This window comes from Moschus berezovskii, chromosome 8 (genome assembly GCF_049115385.1).
Source record: "Moschus berezovskii isolate FMDL1 chromosome 8, NW_MosBer_1.0, whole genome shotgun sequence".
Taxonomy (NCBI): domain Eukaryota; kingdom Metazoa; phylum Chordata; class Mammalia; order Artiodactyla; family Moschidae; genus Moschus; species Moschus berezovskii.
In genome coordinates this window covers 51,270,738-51,291,424 of record NC_142467.1, presented here as the reverse complement: position 1 = coordinate 51,291,424, position 20,687 = coordinate 51,270,738, and the positions used below count along the sequence as shown (strand labels likewise).

The 20,687-nt window shown below is 43.7% G+C and overlaps 1 long non-coding RNA gene across 1 annotated transcript in view; it reads right to left on the bottom strand.

The window, feature by feature from the left end:
• Positions 1–20,687, bottom strand: part of LOC129558284 (uncharacterized) — a 162,869-nt gene that overhangs the window by 98,231 nt on the left and 43,951 nt on the right. The window contains exon 4 of the long non-coding RNA XR_008686391.2: positions 16,910–17,018. This is a non-coding gene — a long non-coding RNA (uncharacterized LOC129558284). The remainder of the gene's footprint in view (positions 1–16,909; positions 17,019–20,687) is intronic.

The following is a 20,687-nucleotide window of genomic DNA, read 5'->3' as shown; positions in this document are numbered from 1 at the left end:
ATCTTAACTAGGGCAGTGATCTAATGAGTATATTCATTGGTCAAAATTCATCAAACTGTACACTGAAAATAAGTGCACTTTATGGTATGCAACTTCACTTTCAATAAAGTTGACTTTAAAGTGTTTTTTAAGGTTCTGTGCTAAATGGGGGAAAAAGAAATGCCTTGGAGAAAGAAGGCAAATAGTGATTTGAAATGGAAATCCCAAATTTAATGTTAAAGGGGCAAATATTCTGAATTGCCAGTATTTTTTCTTTGTTTGTTTCTTTTATTTTTGAAGCAAGCTACTTCTTACATGAAGATTCTGGATAGCTGTGCTCTAAAAGAAGTTGAAAGGACTGATTTCATGAAAAAGCAACTCTGGGGCTGCCAGTAGGTAACAGAGAGTAAATGAGGGAATGCACAGAGGGACCAGACTTACTTGTGCATGAGCCTTCCCTAGGGCAGAGCTTCTCAAATCATCCATGGTAAAGAACCAGGTGTCTTATGCTGGGGCAGTGGCTTGCTCGTTTTGTAAAATAAAATGTCATATATTCTAGAGGTCACAGCATGTGTCTCCAAACACATCTTCTCAGTGATGTCTGGCCTGTGTGCAGACCATTAGCAAACATGCACAGACTGGTCCGGATGCTCAGAACACTAGCCCGGGGCTTCCCAGAATTGCTTGGGGTCAGGTCCCATATCAGCAGAGAGGCATAAGCCAAAGACAACTGGGTTGTGAATATGAATATGGCCTTGTTTGTACACAGTGGACAGTAAGGTCTGAGGAAATGTGCTCACAAAGATTTCAAAACAGGTGTACAAGGTCAACAAAACACTGTTTTGGAAAGTTTCATCTGGCAGCACACACAGGACTGTAAGCAACGGAGAGGCCTGAATCACAGGACTGACGTGGAAGCTGTTGCAAGTAACTATGTAGGAGATGACTGGGATTTGAACCTTGATAGTTGCTGGACAGGATCAGTGTAGGCCAGAGGGCTAGGAAGGGATTCACAGCGACTGCTGATGGAGTGAAGAGGGTCCCAGGGGTGAAGCCAGGTCAGAGCAGGTCCTCTGATACAGGAGGAAGCTGGGAGTCTGAGGAATGAGAAGGGAAGGGAAGAAATTTGTGTCTGCAGCCTCCACTTGCTCTGGGAAATAAGAACGAGGCTCCTGGGTATGCAGGGGCTCCCTGGGCCCAGCAGTCTCCTGAGGGCTGATCTGTTTGTCTTGGCTTTTGGTCCAATAATCCCTGACCCACTGCCACCCACGGTACCACTCACAGTGGGTAACAAGGGGAGACTGTCAGACAGGGTGGGAGAGAGCCTTTATGTGTGCCACTTTTCATGCCTGGCATGCCTGCTTCCCAGATGGCTCAGCCTGCCAAGCAGGAGATTCAGGAGATGCAGTTTCGATCTCTGGGTAGGGAAGAACCCCTGGAGAAGGAAATGGCAACCTACTCCAGTATTCTTGCCTGAGAAATCCATGGACAGAGGAGGCTGGTGGACTACCAGCCAGGGGGTCACAGTCAGACACGACTTGGCAACGAAACAACAACATGCCCACTTCCAGCTCTTCCTCATCTTCTAGGCCCCACCCAGATGTCACCCTGGGGCTGAATGACTCACCCTCAGTTAGGCTGCTACGGCTCTCCAATGTGTTAGAACACAAAAACCACATCCCTGCACAGCTGCTCATGTCAGGCTGCCCTGCCACATTGTAGCGTCACTGTAAGGGTCACATCCAACCTAAGCTTCACCAACCCATAGCACAATGCCTAATGCAGATGACCGCACTCAAGATGCAACATAAATAAATGAGGGAGACACCAGAGGAAGGAACAGAATAGGCAGGGAGGTCATGTGAAATGTGCTCAACAAGTATGGAGGTGAACAAGGGCCAGAAAGCACATGAGATTTCTTTCCTCTGCTCTTGATACAGGTATGGCAACCATTATTTGAAACTTGAAACTTCTTCAACCCCAAATACTTCAGGGGCTCCTCTTTGAACGAAAAAAAAAAAAAAAAACTGGCAGCCTAGGTAGAAACTATACTCTGGATTTAGTCAGCAGTGCCCAGAGCAGTCTCTGCTTCAAAGACTGTAAGAAGCTGGGCTGAAGCTGATCTGACCAGTAAACTGGGGAGTCACTACTTTCAGTCTGAGATCAAAAGAGAAGCTGGGCTAGGACTTCCCTGGTGGTCCAGTGGTTAAGAATCCATCTTGCAATTCAGGGCATATGGGTTCGATCCCTGGTTAGGGAACTGAGAGTCCACATGCTGTGGGCATGTGGCAATGAAAGATTCTGAATGCAGCAACTAAGACCCCAATGCAATCAAATAAATAAATAAAAATATTTAAGAAAATATGAAAGAGAGAAACTGGTCCACCCTTTAGCTCTACGGTCCTGAAGTCACTGGTAGGACTATAGAAAGAGGTGGAATTATCACAGATCTGGAGATGGAAGCCCACTTTTGATATGAGGCTGCTCATGCCTAGGGGGCGGGGAATAGCCTGGGGTTTATGGTTAGGTCTTTCCTAATGGGTTGATGCCCTGGCCATATAGGAGGTGACATGCTTTGACACCCCTTCAGCAGGAGCAATCATTCCAGGGATTTTCTGATCCAGAAAAGAGGCTTCTACAGTACAGAGGAAAGGGACTGAGATCCTGGAGGGAAGATACTAGAACAATCAGAAAGGGGAGTTTTCAGTAGGAAACAGGGATTCCTGGATGGGAAACAATCAGTAGTAAAACCAGGGCAGTCCTGGGTGAACTGAGATGATTGGAAGGTACCTAAGAGATCATTGCCTTGTAGTTGTTTTTCAGGCACCAAGTTCACACAGAGGCTAATAAGCAGGGTTGGGACTGGAGCCCAGGTCTCCAACCTTCCCTGCAGGCATTTCCCTCAATGGCATTTGCTTTCAGCATCCTCTGGACCCTCACTTTTTCATTTCCATGACTGCAGTTCCTTCCTTGGTACTACCCCAAACAGAGTATCTTTTGACAGCTGATTACCTGCTAATTGTTAGACAGGAGGGATACTGATGTGCCCTGGGAGCTCTTTGACTTGTTCTCTGGCAACCTCTATCCTCATCTAACGAAAGAAATGTTCTTACCCAAGCCTGGACCAGTGGCTCTGCTTCTCTCTTCACCCCTGGGCCCCAAATTAGACACAAAGCCTCAAAAGAAATAAAACCTTCTTCCTGTGCGACCCTTAGTACAGCCAGGGGAGAGGGCAGGGGGTAAATAAATGCACACTGGGGAAACTCAGCAAGCAATGGTACAGGGCATCTCCAACCACCTGCAAAGGGCACCTTCAGTTTTCATCTCTTTTCATTCCTTGGAGGGCTGTGTGGTTAAGTTAGAAAGTGATTCCCCTGCCCAACCCTCTCAGAATCAGTGGTGCGAGAGTGTCAGGCCCTGGGTGATGCAGTCGGCAGATGTGTGGCAGCACATGCTTCCCAAGGGACATAAGATCCAGTGATGGGTGGATAGCTGGACTTCCACAGGCTTTCAAAACAAGCATATAGCAAATGAGCCCCAGACTGTCTGTTTACAAATGTTGTGTTTTCTTCTTCTCTCTTCTCATGCCTGAGTCTGTTCAGGAATGTCACATTCCAGGCTTTCTGGGCCGACCATGAGTCACAGTGGCAGCCATAGTAATGCCACATATTCCAGAAGGTAGTACTTCTGAATGAGTCAGGCAGGAGTGCCTGGTATAACCCTGCCTCATACTGCTTCATCATGGGACTCCAAGGCTTGGATCACTGGGTGGTGTATTTCAAGATTCTTGAAGATAACATGCAATTTGCTATCCAGTTCAGTGAGTAATACAAACAGAGAAGTAGGACCACAATAAGAATGAGTCCATTTCTATCACTTTCTCATTTGTAAAGTCCTTTCATAGCCACTCTCTCAATGGATTCTTACAATATCTTTGTGAGGAAAGCATGGCTGGTGAAGTTCAGAGGGTGGAAATGCCTCAGATCAGATGACTGGTAAGGGCCAGGCAGGTCTAGAAGCTGAGTTATTGGAGGCAAACATGCTTCAGAACTTTTCCCACTGCACCATCCAATGTCTGTCTACTCCATCCCCTTTTATAAGTGGATCTGCTCTTTAATCCATTATGTGGACTGCAAAGTCACAGAGGCTTTTCTGAAGCATTGAGGTGGAAGTTTTGCCATAAAGCAAATGAGGATTTAAACAAGGATTAAATAAAATAAGGTTTGGGAAAGAGCAGAGTGTCCTGGCTGAGAGCCATCACTCTGGAGCTTTTGGACCTGGATTCAAGCTTCAGGTTTGCCACTTACTAGCTGTGTGACCTTGGATATGTCACATCACCTCTCTGAGTTTCATTTTCCTGAAGTGTGGATAAAATCAGTACCTGCTACATAGGGCTATGAGGATTAAATGCGAGAATGTATGCAAAATAGCTTAACAAAAAATGGGCACTTGATACATATTTGCTGAATAATGAACTGAAATGATTGGCAAGGCTGGGATATGAAAAAAAGAGCTGGCTGACTCTGCAGCCAGGGCTTTTAACTTTTTATGAAATGCTGATGCCCAAACTTGCCAAACACCTACCACCAGACAGTGAGGGTAGAGTTAGGTGGTTCTCCTTGAAGCCCCTTCCTGGCCTCAAACATCCATACCTCTCACCTGTTTCCTTGGATACGTTACAAAGACCTTCCAAAAGGAGGAGTTTGGGAAGGGAGTATAACCTCCATACCAGAGGTATGAACCCACAGCTGACGAGCAAAAATAGTTGGGTAGATCTGGCCTCATTCTACACCCAAGATGGGCCATTTCTGCCTTAGGGCTTAGAGTCATGGTGTGCCAGGGCAGGAAGGGAGCAGAGAGAGACGCTATTTAGTGAGAACATGGAGGCCCAGAAAGATGAAGCAGCTTGCTCGAGACTGCACAGCCATGCTGTGGCAAAACCAGGACTGGAGTTGAAGCTTCTTGCCTAAATACACAGGCTTTCAAAATCATTAGGGCACAGAATCAATCCAGCACTAAGCTTTCGAAATCCCCATGGGCCCTCCCACAGTTCCTCAGGACAAAATCACTCAGGGGTAAACAGTATTAAAAAGCCTTTTGAGATGGCAGAGGAAGTGTTCCCTCAGACAGGGTCTCTGAAGAGAAATTGAGCTGAAATATTGATTCGATCCACAGACCACCTGGGCTCCACGTCTTGTGCAATTTTACCTTTTCAGTATTTCAGATGGTGAAGTGTCAGGTTTATGAGCCTGATGTGCTCTGATAAGTGCATTCTGAATGTCTCTGCAGCAATGCCAAAGCAGGGATACGCCTTGTTCAGCCCTCACCGGAGTCTTGGGGAAACAGGTTGCTTCAATCCCTTGTCAAGTTTATTAGCAGGTACCCCACCCACCCCACCCATGAATTCCAAACAACGGCTTCGTTCTCACTGTCCTTCACAACTAGGTCACTGGCCTGGCAGGGGAAAAGATTCTGGAATCCCAGAATATTAGAGTTCAGGGACACTCAGAGGAAACTCCTTACCTCTCAGCTGAGGGAACTGAGGCTCAGAGAAAAGGGTCACACTTTGGGGTCAAGGTGAGTGTTTTGGTCGTTTGGTCCACAGTTTCCTTCCTGCGTGGTGGCCTGAGCAGTTCAGATAGCAGAGTATCTTACCAAGAAGCCACGGTTCCAGGGAAGCAAGGAGCAAGAAGAAGCACCCAGCCCTAGGAGCTTCTAGGAGCATTTAGCAGTCCAGGAGGCCTGCTTCTTACTGCACAGGTATTCCAGAGTAAGCAGCCAGGTATTTGCATAACGTGAAGTCATGCCTCCTTCAGACCAAAGAAAAGGAAGTTTTTCCCTTTTCACCTCTCCTTTCATCTCTAAAGCTGGATTTCCTAAACAAGTATCACTTGGAAAGGGGACTTCCTTCATTTGTAGTAAGAGATGTGTACTTTACATGCAAGGAAAGATAATCCCTAGTTTCAAAGCTAAGTCACATTCCTAAGAAATATTTCCTCCTTTTGAGGTAATTCAATTAAAACAGTAGGCATGGTTCTCTGGGAATATATAGTTCTAGAACTGAATAATCGATTAGGTCTAGAAAGCTTGCTTGTCCAGTTTTGTTGGGATTTGAGTTTAGGGCTGGGGATTTTCTTTCACGTTTGTTTGGTTTTGGTTGCTGGGGGTAGGGTCGTTCTTAAATATAGTACTTGGAAAGACCCAGTTAAGTCCAAGCAAAGTAACAACAATCCCTCTGAAAAACAAATACCAAGTCACAGGTAAGAACTATGCACAGAATCAGAAAACAAATGTTGATTCCTAAAGTCATCTTTGAGACCTTCTGAAAGCTTTTTGCCTAAGAGAACAAAGACAGCACAGGCACCTCTACAAATCAGACCTTAAAAACTATCTGTTCTTTCATGTATCACTGTATAATACCTTCAGATTTTGATGAGAAAATACTTTAAAACAAATCCATGAAATTTGAAAAGAAAAAGGTGTGTTTTCCAGAGAATCAAATAATGTTCTCAACAGTAAAAAGCAGAAAAACTTTATCCTCCTCGGGGCTGCTATCCCAGGCAAGGCTTATCATCTCTCTGTAGACTGCAGATTCTCCCTGATAATTGAAGGACCAATCAGAGAGGAGTCTGGTAAACAGAAGGCACTCAACAAATGTTTGTTTTATAAGTAACAGCCAGAAAGAGAATTTTTATAGATTAGAAGTAAAAAAAAAAAAAAAAAAAACATTTACTTTGGAGAGTGGTAAGAGAAATGAATGCTTGATCTATTTCACTTTGAGCAAAGACTGACAGGGGTTAATACTGGTCCTTATAACAACATCACAGCTAACACTTATTGAGTGTCTTCTCTATGCCAGGCACTAACATAGAGTGTTTCCTATCAACTTCTTCATCTAGCTCTAAATAACTGTCATTATATCCTTTTTACTGGTTGGGTAATTTAGGATTATGGAAGTTGAATAACTTGTCTAATACATGGCAGAGCTGGGATCAGAATACAGGTCATCTCATTTCAGAGCCTGTGTCTTAAATCATTTTGTTCTACCACCTGTCAATCTACAGAGCTTTTTGTAATTTAGTTAATTAGGGTCCTGAGAGTAGGGTATTTTATTTTCATTAATCAGCAGAAAATAAACTTCAAATTCAGCATGTGTTATTGAGTGCTGAAGTGTGACTCTTGACTTGGTTCAGGAAGTGTTGGAATTCCTCATTCAGCAAACCGAGGTTCATTCATTCAAATCCATATCAGCACCTAAGATAAAACCAGGTTCTGTAGTCAATATGGGAAATGAAAGAAGAGACACAGGGTCTGCCCTCGGGGAGTTCCCGGTCTAGTGAAGGGAAGCAAACCTGTGAGTAAGTTACCACCATTCAATCTGGTAAGTGCTGTAGTCAGTGCATGTGTGAGGTCCTATGGACAGCAGAGCAGAAGATGCAGTGAATGTAGCGCTTTCTGTGAATTCATGATACACAGCAGGAGAAGCCGGAGATTGAATCCTGGCTCCTCCATGTAATGAGCTGAATGACCTGGACAAGTTCCATAACTTTCTGAGCTTCAGTTTTTAATCACCTTTAAATGCTGACAGCAGCATAATCCGTGCCTCATCCCACTGTTACACGATGAAACGATACAACGTCTGCTCCAGCACACAACCTAGCACATAGTAAATGCTATATAAATGGAAGCCATTAGGGAGGACTAGTCTAGGGAGTCAGGTATGATTCTACACAAGCCTGGGGCAAGAAGTGTTGGTTGAAAGTGGTCATTTCAGGAGAAGAGACTTTGGAAAGAAGCGGAAAGGGGTAAACATGCATTGTGTGTTCAGGGGAAAGAGTGGTTTACTAGGACAAAAAGGAGAGCAATTAGCAGTGCCCAGTACTCTGGGCACAAGTGTGCAAAGACACAGGTACAAGGAATTTTTTGTAATGGGATTATGGATGAGTGAACATACTAATATACACAAATATATAAGTAAACAAATAAATGAATTGAAACAACCTCAACAGCCATCAAAGGAAGACTGGTGAATAGACAAATGAAGGGATAAATAAATGGTATTTCTAACAATGCGACGAGCTGACTCACTGGAAAAGAATCTGATGCTGGGAGGGGTTGGGGGCGGGAGGAGACGGGGACGACAGAGAATGAGATGGCTGGATGGCATCACCGACTCGATGGACATGAGTTTGAGTGAACTCCGGGAGTTGGTGATGGACAGGGAGGCCTGGCGTGCTGTGATTCATGGGGTCGCAAAGAGTCGGACACGACTGAGCGACTGAACTGAACTGAACTGAAACCTCAGTATTTACCACAAGAAGTTTGGCTAAATGAAGTGTGATATAGTTATGAAATGGAACACTGTTTGGACATTTTAAAAATTATATATGTCTGTATATACTTACGAGGAAAGACATCTGCAGCATAGCATTAAATGAAAATACCAATTGTAGAAGGGTACTAAAACAATTCCAAATTTGTAAGCAACAGCATAGAGGAAGTTTTACCAAACTAGTTTATAATGGTTGCTTCTGGAGAATGGCTTAGAGTTGGGGGTGGGGGAGTGTTGGTTTAGCCATAGAGTCCTAACCACTGGACTACCAGGGAATTCCCAAAGTGATGTTTCATTTTCTACTCTACATACTTCTTCAATATTTGAATTCTTTATAAAATGAGTATTATTGGGGGTATTTTTATAATAAATTTTTTAATTTAAATTTTAATACCTTGCAAGAGTTGAATAGATTTTTTTGAAAAAAAGGATTTATTCGGAGGTCATTTGTTACCCATCAAAAAGCAGGTTCAGTGGCACAGTAGTGGTGCAGAGATTAACAAAGGAGTGGGGTGAAAAGTGGAATCAGCAGTGGCAGCTCTTCTTTGCCCACATGTCATACAGAGGACAAGGAGCCAGGGAAGAGCAGAAAGTAGGGGTGCTGCAGAAGTCCTGAAGGAAGGTCCAGGGTGGGACCAGGGAAGAATAAGATGAAACAGGTGACAGGAATACATTTAGTGGGGAAGAAAGGGAGGAAAGATAGAGGGAGGAAGGGAGATGGTGGTTGATAATCCTAAGAGTTCCAAGAAAATGGAGGGTAGTCCCAGGCTTATCAGTAAGGCAGGTGGGAGGTGGTTTCCTGATTAGGCAAGTGGGGTGGTGAGATGGTGACCTCAGGTTAGAGGCTTGAGGAGATTGCTGTTCAGTAGCTCAGTTGTGTCAAACTCTTTTTGACTCCATGGACTGCAGCACGCCAGGCTTCCCTGTCCTTCACCATCTTCTGGAGTTTGTTCAAACTCACGTCCATTGAGTTGGTGATGCCATCCAACCATCTCGTGTTCTGTCATCCCCTTCTCCTCCTGCCTTCTATCTTTCCCAGCATCAGAGTCTTTCCCAATGAGTCGGCTCTTGAGATTAGTGGACCTGATTTCTGACTACTCAGAGGGGATGGGATGGAGCTCCCCCATATTACTCCCAGCTAAGGCCTTCCCATTCCTGGACTCCCCACTCCAGGTTTCCAGGCTTCCTTGTGCCAGCCCACCCTTGGCTTTCTCCAGACACAACTCTTTGTCTGCTGTAGTGCCCCTGGGGATATAATGAGGAAGGGCAGAGGGTGGGTGGCCTGTGACTACAACTACTAACAATGCTGCTTCCAGGTATTTTGTCCCTAGTGGAATAAAACTGTTGTTGTTGTTAAGGAAAGGAGGCTGGGACAAGCTCTCTAGAGTATACTAGAAGTGCCTGAAGGTGCTCAGAGCCAAAGTCTTTCCTCACACCCTGGGTCACCTGGGAATTAGCAGACGTGTGTCCTGATTTTTCTACTTGAAACTATAACCTGCAACTCATTAGCATTGACGATTTCACTATTGCCGAAATCACCCTCGCCTCATGGTACTTGGAAATATGGAAGGAGAGAAGAAAGAGGAAAAATAGTAGGAGAAAAAAAATGGGAACAGGGAAGAATGTGAGTCTCCAGGTCTCAGAAGGAAGTAAAGGGGTTGGTGATAAATGGATGCCCTGCAACCGAACCGAGAGGGTTTGGGGTCTTGGGTAAAGAATTTTAGATGTTTTCTTTGGGCTGTTCCATGTGGGAACCCATCCTCCCCTTCTCAAACTAGGAGGCTGTTCCAGAGACTGATTGCGATGCACACAGTTCCTGCTCCACTCCAGCCCAGATGTCTAAGGTAGACTGGGTTCAGGACGGGCACACACCCCTGCCTGGGGGAGTGGGACAGGATGATCCTGCTGGCCTGGGCTGAGTCGGGGTCTGCGCCAGGTGAGGTGTAGTCCAGAGGAGATCAGCTAACAGCCATCTAGCACTCAGTGACGGAGCTCCTCAACCTTCTCTGCTGTGCTGAGGATCAGAAGGCTCTGGGCCAACTGCAACAGAGGTATGGTATCTAAGAATACCTTAAGAGCTGGCAGGAACCTTCAAGATCATCCAGACAGAAGTGATCACTTCCTCCTCTTGGTCTCTACAGCACTTCTTGCAGGTAGCATGCTGCATTTTTAATTTATTGTCATGCATCTATCCAGAAAACCCTATTGTATTCACTGTGGCATTGCCAAAGCATGGCATCTACCCTGAGGTAGATTCAGCAAATGTTTGTGTGTGCTTGTTGCCTTTATTGGTGAGAAAAAAATGAGTCCAAAAAACTGGAAAGACATTCCAAGCTATTAACTTGGGCAAGCTAATGACATGCTGGCCAAAGGATTAGCTCCAGCCTGTAGCATTCAGGCCAAAACATGAAGGCTTTCTACAAAGTACAGCAAGATGGAGAGAAAGCAGTTTCAACACGGTGTGTCCTGAGCAGGGGCAGCCTGGCAGGCTTGTAAGCAAAAGTGATTTACAGGAATATCTGACTAAGGAGGCCAGATCCTCCAAAGATGCTCTAACCCTAAGGTAGAGTATACAAGTTGCCATCTTTTGTTTTTGCATTAAGAAGTGACCCCATCTCCCTCCAAGGAAAGTAAGCAGTCCTTCAAACTTCTTCAGATGTGTTTAAAAAGTACCTTAAGTAGAGTTAGGTGTCCAGGTGGGTTGCTGAGTTGTGTGTCAGGGACTCCATCTGTGTGCTCAATCATGTCAGACTCTTTGCAACCCCATGGACTATAGTCCACCAGGCTCTCCTGTCCATGGGATTTCCCAGGTAAGAATATTAGCCATTCCCTTCTCCAGGGATCAAAACTTCTTGACCCAGGATCTAATCCCAGTCCCCTGTGCCTCCTGCATTGCAGGAGGATTCTTTACCCACTGAGTCATTACCAGGGCTCAGACTTTGAATTAAGCCTTCATATGACAACCTTTAGAACACTCTCAGACAAAAGAAAGAAGGTGAAATCCTTAGAAACAGTATCTGCCAAAGTGTTTCCTCAAAACACTAGTCCCCACATATGTTTTTGAAAGAAAAACATGGTTCTGTGACCAAAAAAGATGAATAAATTCTGCATTCTACACCTGCTCTGGGGGAGTCATCACATACATTAGCACCTCAAAGTCACTGAGAAATCCTGTAGTGAGGAATCAGGTTGAATTTTGTTCAACCCAATATTGCACAAAATTATGTCACCAGGGGACACTTTGTTCCATATTAGGCTTAGAACAATAGTTTTCAGAAGTTTTGTTCATAGTACACTTTCAAATTCTGGAATTTGGGGCAGCACACTTGAAATCAGTAATGCAGGCAATGGGCAGGGGCAGGTCCAGTGTTTAAGGTCTCTCCACGGGACCATCAGAACTGCATGGTTCACTCAGTGCCCCTCCGTCCTGAGTTGAAGGCTGACTTGAACTTTGCTTTGCCCTAATCATGCTTTCTAATGAACTCCAAAACCAAGTTGCCACCTATTCCAGTAAAGTCTTCAAAAGTCTTCCTTGGAGTGCCTCAGCTTTACACAACACCACTTACAGCCAGTTGACCTGGCTCTGCAGCACATCACTCCATCTACTTAGCTCAGCAGGCACCCTTGCACACCCTTGTGTGATGTGCAGCTGAAGCAAAAATAAATTTTACACACATTGAAAAAAGTTTGGCAGCACATCCATAAATAATTTAAACCACACAGGCTGAAAGCACCAGCCCTGGAATTGGTATTCCAAGAAGAAACTAGAAGGGCTGTTGCAAAGAGGCATTCATGCAAGGTTATCTCGAGGATAACACTTGCTCCTCAAGAGTCATGGGCGGTTGGAGGGGGGATGCCAGGCTGCTGGAATCCTGGGAGCTGGGGTCCAAGGTCCTTCCAAACACGGAGACAGAAAGTAGTATATAAATCCCATTTTCCTGTTTCCAGTTCTTTAAACTATAAATTTCCTTGGAAGCTTTTCAGTATCTGTTTAGTTAGCTACATGCTTGTGACGTGTTATTTTCTTAAAGCAACCTACCAGGAAAATATGGTAACCCTTAATTAATTCTCATTAGGGGATAGGGATGGAGAAGGCAATGGCAAGCTACTCCAGTACTCTTGCCTAGAAAATCCCATGAACGGAGGAGCCTGGTAGGCTGCAGTCCGTGGGGTCGCTAAGGGTCAGACACGACTGAGCAACTTCACTTTCACTTTCACACATTGGAGAAGGAAATGGCAACCCACTCCAGTGTTCTTGCCTGGAGAATCCCAGGGACGGGGGAGCCTGGTGGGCTTCCGTCTATGGGGTCACACAGAGTTGGACGCGACTGAAGTGACTTAGCAGCAACAGCAGCAGCAGCAGAACCCTTTCAAAGCAGATATTATTCTGACTTCTGGAATGCACAGGAAATAGTTCTAAAAATAATACATAAATAATAAATGAAGTATATGGATGACATTATTATTGAATGATTATTTATTTATCATTAACATTTACTGAAAACAATGTACCAGCATTGTTCCAATTCTTTGCATGTTATTATATATTTAGGCTTACAACATTCCTACAAGCTATATGTCATTATTACCTTGTTTTACAGATATTAAGATATTAATCTCTTACAGAGATTAAAAAGCTTGGCCAGGACAACACTGATAGTAAGTAGTAGAGATAAGATTTGAATTCAACATCTTGACTCTAGAGTGACTATGATGTTGATTTTTCTAAAATATCAAGCTTAAAAGTACAGTAACAGATGCTAGTGTATCTTCTATATGAAATGTGTGTAAAATGTAAATCTAGGAAAGAAAACCCAAATACCTAAAGGGGGAAGATTTCTAAAAGGGGCTGATATGATAACAAAACTAAAATTTCCAGCCAAAACACAGACTGAAATCTATTTCACATATGCCCCAGTGGCCTGACACATTGGACCTGGGTTGATAAGTTGCCATGGCAAGGTTCTGGAGCTAGGTTCAGGAAGGAGTGAGGTAAGCTGCAGGGTGAGCCCCAGAGGGAGGAAGCTGGCAGGCATCCAAAGGAAGGTAGTGTGAGTTAGACAATGGAAACTTAGAATCCTTGCATCGAGAAGAGCTACTAGGAAGCTTAGAGGTCATCCTATCAAAGCTCCCACCCGAACCAGGCATTCCTTTTACAACAACCTGGTGGGTGTTTATGCTGAGCATTCCTAGAGATGGAGCTTGCTCTGCTTATCAGAGAGCCTTTCCCAATTGCTAGACACCCAAAGATGTTAGAAACATCCATTCCTTCTAATGAGACAAAATATGTCTTATGGTGATTTCTTCCATGGGCCCTGGTTCTGCCTCTGAGGGACTCCAAAATAACATGTGACCCACCCCCCATGATAGCCTTAAGAAATTAGAAGGTTCACTGAGTCCTTCACCATCAAGCTAAAGAGACTGGTCCCTGCAGACATTCTTCACGGGGCGATTCTAGGGCCATGACCATCCCAGTTGCCATCATGTGGGTGCTATCAGACTGACTCAGCCGCAGCTTACTCACCTTGGAGTCCTCTGCAGCACCTAGCCCAGGGCCTGTCACACAGTAATAGACACAATGTGATTTTTATTTTGAACAAAACGGAACAAGGAAACTGCAAAGGGAAAATATGGTAAAAAGTCAGAGCCTAGATCCTTGACAGCGTCATTCAGACAGCAGCTAGATCTATTTCTAGATCTGGGGCCATTTTCCAGATCCTGCCTAGGGGGTTCATTTTCTTCACGTGCTGGCACTGGGCTTTGGGAACACTGATCCTTGCCTGACACTTAAAAGGGGCATTTTAAGGATCAGCATTATGATCCTGGTGCCTAGCCCAAGCCCTGGCCCACAGTAACTACCAGACAAACACCGAACAAATGACTAGCAATACCAGGTTATTATGCACCTACCATGTGCTGAGTTCTTATGTATATTATGCATATTACCTGATTCAAACTTGCAACTCCATTTTAAAAAAGTAATATACCCATTTGGCTAATGAGGAAACTGAGAATCCAAGAGGTTAAGAAATGTATCCAAACTGACTCACCCAGCAAGTAGAAAAGCCACAATTCAAACCCAGACCTGCTGATCTCTAAAACCTATTGCTTTTAACCACCTAATACCCTCCTAAGACAAAAATGAAAGAAAGATGGAGAAGCAGAACAACAGAGAGACAGGAAAAGGAAAGAGCATTGAAATTAACTTTTGAACTATAAAACTCTCTTTAAGAGGAAGCTTTGAGACCTGTGTAAGAGAGGGTTGCTTTCTAAATCCATCATATCCAGGTTTTTCTAAACTGGAAATCAGAGGTGGAAAATTCTAGATTCTGATGGCCCTGCTTGGCATGCAGAGGCTATTGTGGGGCTGTTTCCATAGCTCTGGAGCTCCCTGCATTCACAGACCCTTGAAGACATGCATCTCCTTCTCTAGCTGCGAGTTGGCAAGCATGGCTTGGATCCCATCCAAGTCAACAGGCTGAGGCCAGGCCTGCCGTCAACGTCCACCAGCTTGCACCCTGGCCCCTTGGCATCACCTCCTCCACCCCAGGCATTTCCTCCAGGCCCTGCCAGCTTCCACTGTGTCCCTCAAACACCAGCAAAGACCCCATTATCTGGCTTTTGCCCCAACTTAGGCCACAAAGGTTTTACAAGGCATGTGTCTTGTGCCAAGCTTTGTGCTTAACACCTGCCCTAAAAAGAAAAAAAAAAAAACCAACCACACAACTGAAATCCACTCTCCTAGCAGAGCATAGGCTGATGGGGAATTCTGAGGCATGAGAACCACTGTGCACAGGGGAAGGAGCCAGGCTCTATGTCAGTGCTCCCCAGCCCATTCCTCTCAATGCTGTCTGACTGAAAAATCAAGCCAAACCTTTCCTGCTCCTTTGCTTGAAACTCCTGTGGCTCTCCACTGTGTTTAGAGTACAAATTAAATTCCCATAAGTCCCGCTAGATCCCCCTGCCCTGTTCCTAACCTTGCCTTATGGTCCCTGGCTCAGGCACTAGCCAGTTTTCGGAGCCTCAGATTCATGCTTCCACCTGCCTAGGGTTCGTGCTGTTCCCTCTTCCCAGAACAAATTCTCTCCTACTGTTCCATGGACCAACTCTTCCTCCTCCTTCTAAACCTCATGCCCCAAAGCAACCATCACTCAACCCTGGGCCAGGTTAGGCCCTCTTGTCAGAGTACCTGTACTCCTTTCCTTCTACACTTTTAATTATCTTGTGTGTGAGTTTTTTTTTTTTGTAGTCTAATTAGCTGAACAGATTATATCAGTTCCAGGGGTACAACATAGTGACTCAGTATCTTTATACATTATGAAATGATCACCATAACAAGTCTATTTACCATCTGTCACCATAGAAAGTTATTATAATATTATTATTTGTATTCCCTATATTACATCCCTGTGACTTTGTTTATTTTTAACTAGTTTGTACTTTTTAATCCTCTTCACAATCTGTTTCACCCATCCCCCTATTTCCTCTACTCTGGCAACCACCGTTTGTTTTCTGTATCTGGAAGTCTCTTTCTGTTTTTTATGTTTGTTCATTTGCTTTTTTTAAAATTTCACATATAAGGGAAATCATATGGTATTTGTCTTTCTGTGGCTTATTTCTACTTAGCACAATACCCTCTAGGTCCTTTCATTTTATCATTAGAGCAGGATCTCATTCTTCTTTATGACTGAGTAATATTCCACTAGTTATATGTTCCACATCTTCTTTATCCATTCATCTATTGATGGACACTTAGGTTGCTTCCATATCTTGCCTATTGTAGATAATGTTGCAATGAACACTGCATGCACATATCTTTTCTAGTTTCTGGATATTCAGATAATACCCATAAATAAAATTTCTGAGTCACATGGTAGTTATATTTTAAATTTTTTGAGGAACCTCCGTACTGTTTTCCATAGTGGTTGTACCAATTTATATTCCTACCAACAATGCACAAGGATTCCCTTTTCTCCATACCCTCTCCAACATTTATTTCTTGTCTTTTTGATAACAGCCATTCTGACAAGTGTGAAGTGATATATGAAAGTGGTTTTTAATGACCTGTTCAGTCAATATCCCCTATAAGGTCTGAGCTCCATGAAGCAGTAGACTGGATCCATTGTGCTCGCATTTCTCCCCCCAGAGCAACAGTAATCATGGAAGAAACATCTGAAGGTATGCAGATGTTCTAGCCCAGCTGTTGCCTGGAGCTGGCTGTATGCTACAGGAAACTCCCTCCCCATCTCTAGGCCCCAGTTTCACCAACAATAAAGTGAGACAGATGGGCTAGATAACCTCTGAGGCTTCTCACCATCCTGATGTTCTAGATTCAACAACTTGAGAACATCAGCCCAAAGCAAAATAATTTTAGAGCAATACCACTCATGAAGGAAGACCCTGGGAATGTAACTCCCTCCTGTGGTATGGGCTGTGTTTACAAAACAAACCCAAGAAATCATCATAAATCATTCCAAGTGGAGCTTTCTGAGCTGAAGCAACAAGACAAAAATACCTCCGGCACAGCTCTTCTGGGCCACCACCCAGCTAAAGGGAAGCAGGGCCAGCCAGCGCTGTACCCTCTGAAGAGTCACTTACTGGGTTTTTTCCACACTGGGCCCCTCAGCAGAGCTTCTCTCATGACCTTAAGACTTCTCACTCCTTCTAGGACCTTCACCATTCTAGTTCCTGGCAAAGAGGAAGTGACCTGAAAAGACAAGGGATTGAGTTCTTGGTCAACCCCTTCTGAGATGTGTGTAACTCTTCATAAATTTTTCCTTCATTCTGATCTGATCTGTCAAATAGGAGTTGACATAAGGTTCTAACGATCTTTAAAACACACAGAGGGGAAATGCTTTGAAAATCTTAAAAGGCTATACAAATTCAGGGATAACTTTTGGCCATCTTTTCTGACTTGCTCATTGACTAAAAGGCAGCCACCAAGAATCTCAGTATTTTATCTCTAACTGGGGAATGGAAGGCTTAGTCCCCAGGTCAAAGAATCTCAGGCACCCAAGTAGCAGGTGGTTGAATCACCCTGGACTGGCTTAGCTTGCTGTAAAGGAAGATCTAATTCAAGTTTCTCATGGGGTCCCTGAGTCGAGGTCAGGGGCCCTTGCTCTGAGGCAGACCCAGCCTCAAGAGCAGCCAGTGGGTACAGAAATACCTGAGTCCCAGTGATTCTGGGGACTCTGAAGTCACAGTGTAGCTGAAGGATTTAGAACACGCACTTTTGATGCCAGACAGATGGTGGTTTCCTCTCAGCCACTTACCAGCTCTATAAGTTTCTGTTTCCTCTTCAAGGAAATGAGAAGAGCTGATTGACCTCAATATTAAAAATGATGCTGCATATAAAGCATTGAGCTTGTGACTATGTCACGTTCGCCATTCAAAAAATAGCATTATTGCTACTGTTATTGCTGTTGCCATTTTTATTCCAGGGTCAGAAGCCTGCCTACTTTGGTATACACTGTACCCCATCCACCCACAGACACCTACAAACACACACACACACACACACACATACACTGGTCTTCTCCAAATGTCCTGAGTACTCTTTCTACTTCCTGCCTTGTCTAGCTTTGCCTCGTCCTTCCTGTTTTCCTCTAACAACTCTGCAAGACAAATACTTCTAAATTTACCTTGTAACTGACCTTATTTTGCTCAGTATTGCTCAGAACATACATCTGGAAAGTTTGGACAAAGAAGTCGTGGTCAATAAGTTACACCAAATTTAAGGGCCATTATGGAAACACCTGGGCATCCAAGTAACTTGGCCTAGGAATTAGATTCTGGACTGTTTGGAGTTGAGATTTTAGACCTGGCTTAGCCACTGATAACAACTGCCAAGGGATTTAACGCCCCTAAAATCTTTGTATCCTGTCTGTAAAACTAAAATATCTTTTTTTCCTAGCTATATAAAACCTTGTTTCTCTAAGAAATATTTTTGCAGAAGCCTGATATGTAAAACAGAATATTTAACAGAATAACAGCTCTGGATACAGGAGGGGAGGACAGGCTCTTCCCTGATGACCTTCCTTGCCTTCACATGGTCTTGCACCTTCCCTCATTCCCAGAGCAGCCTAGAAGCACCCACATATATATCCAAAGGCTTTAGAGAGTCCTGTTGATGTAGCTGTTTGTACCTCAGTTTCCTCAGCTGTTGAATGGGAATAATAAATACCCCCACAGCATAGGTTATAAGAATTTAGTAAGTTAACACAAAAAAAGTCTTGGCACAGAGCCTGGACTAAAATATCCAGTAACTATTAAACATCAATATTATCATTACTTGCCACTTAATTGTTAAGGCCTCCATCAATCAGAAGCATGATTAATAGTTACTGGATATTTTAGTCCAGGCTCTGTGCCAAGACTTTTTTTGTGTTAACTTACTAAATTCTTATAACCTATGCTGTGGGGGTATTTATTATTCCCATTCAACAGCTGAGGAAACTGAGGTACAAACAGCTACATACCTATGAGTGCATGCTAACTCACTTCAGTTATATCTGACTCTTTGCAACCCCATGGACTGTAGCCTGCCAGGCTGCTCTGTCCATAGGATTCTCCAGGCAAGAACACTAAAGTGAGTTGCCATGCCACCACTCAACCTCCAATCTCCACTCTTTTCAAGACACAGGAGAGACAGGATGGATAAATTCTGCTTCTATTGAAAGTAGGTTTTATAAAGCAATATTTCAATATTTCTTTCACTCCTTGATTCACTTGACAAACATTTACAAAGCTCCCCATTTCATGTGCCAGGATTGGTATTAGGTATAAATAGAAGAGACAAGTAAAGAAAGAGAGAACTCACATTAACAATGCTAGTTGGGCTGTGTCCAATGGTTAGTGACCCATGCATTCATTCACCCAACAAATATTTATTGTGCAACTACTATGAGCCAGGCAGCACACTGAGGACACAGTGACAGTGAAGAAAAATCAGGACTCAGCCCTGTGGGGTTTTCATTTCTAAGGGGTGTGGATAGCAAGGGCTAAGAAATTACAAGGAAAGAAAGAGCCATAGGGTGTGGGAGGTGGAGTGGAGGGAAGGAAAGGCAACCTGAGTGCAGAGAATAAAAGGACTTCGGCTGAGTTGATTCAAGAGAGGAACAAGGGTGTAGCCCAGGATAAGGTGAGGCTAAGAGAACAGTGTGTACAAAATTCTTTATCCAAGGAATTTCTAAGAACAGCACTGTATACTTCTATTAATTTGTTCTTAGAAGGACACATATTACTTTTTGGGGAACTAACTTTTTTATTTTAAATCATCTCTTTTATAAATAATTATTGAACTAACTTTTTTATTTTAAATCATCTCTTTTATAAATAATTATTGAAAGGACATTTGATACAAGAAATATGATTTTAATTATAACCTAGCATTAATCTTCTTTTCATGAGACATTGGCTAAGGTCTTGTTTCACAGACTTTTCATTCTGGGAAGTTAGTTTGAAAAGAAAGCAAATAACTGCATTTAAGAGACATCGGGAGTTGGTGATGGACAGGGAGGCCTGGCGTGCTGTGATTCATGGGGTCGCGGAGAGTCGGACACGACTGAGCAACTGAACTGAACTGAACTGAGCACGACTTTCAATACGGTGCCCGAGATTTATATTCAGGAAGCTGGGTTGGAAAGATCCTTTATGCAGGAAGGAGCTAGAGATTGGAGAAGACCCAAATTTGAATCCTCAATTTTTACTAATTGAAATTCCTCTCTCTGAGCCTATTTCCTCTTTGGTGAAATGTGGAGCCTGACACCTACCACAGAATGAAAATATCACAAGAGATAACAGATGTGAAAGTGATCCATAGATGTTAAAGCATATAAAAGCCATTTGTATTTATTTTATTTTAACTTCCTTTGTTTTCCCTGCCACATGCATCATAAGATCAGATTATTTTTGTGACCCCTGATTGCTTTGTGTTAGGAAGGAAGAATCAATATCTAACAATGGCATTGGAATTGTCTTGGGTTCACATGTCACCAAGCACTCTCCAATATGATCTGTCAGTGAAGCCCATTCAAGCAAAGAACATTCTGAGGCTGATCCTAAAATACTACACAAGTAGAATCCCAGGGACGGGGGAGCCTGGTGGGCTGCTGTCTATGGGGTCGCACAGAGTCGGACACGACTGAGGCGACTTAGCAGCAGCAGCAGCAGGACAGTTAAAGACAGACGTTCATTAAGATTCTGAGCCAGAGTCCAGCTTCCAGGACTCTGCCATCTGCCCCCACACACACCATGAAACCTTGAGTTTATTCGACACCATCTACAATATCAACTCTTTCCTTCTTTTTTTCCCATCTGAATCTACCAAAAAACAACCTGTGTGTTCTTACACTGGTTAAGGTCTCTGTGATTTTTA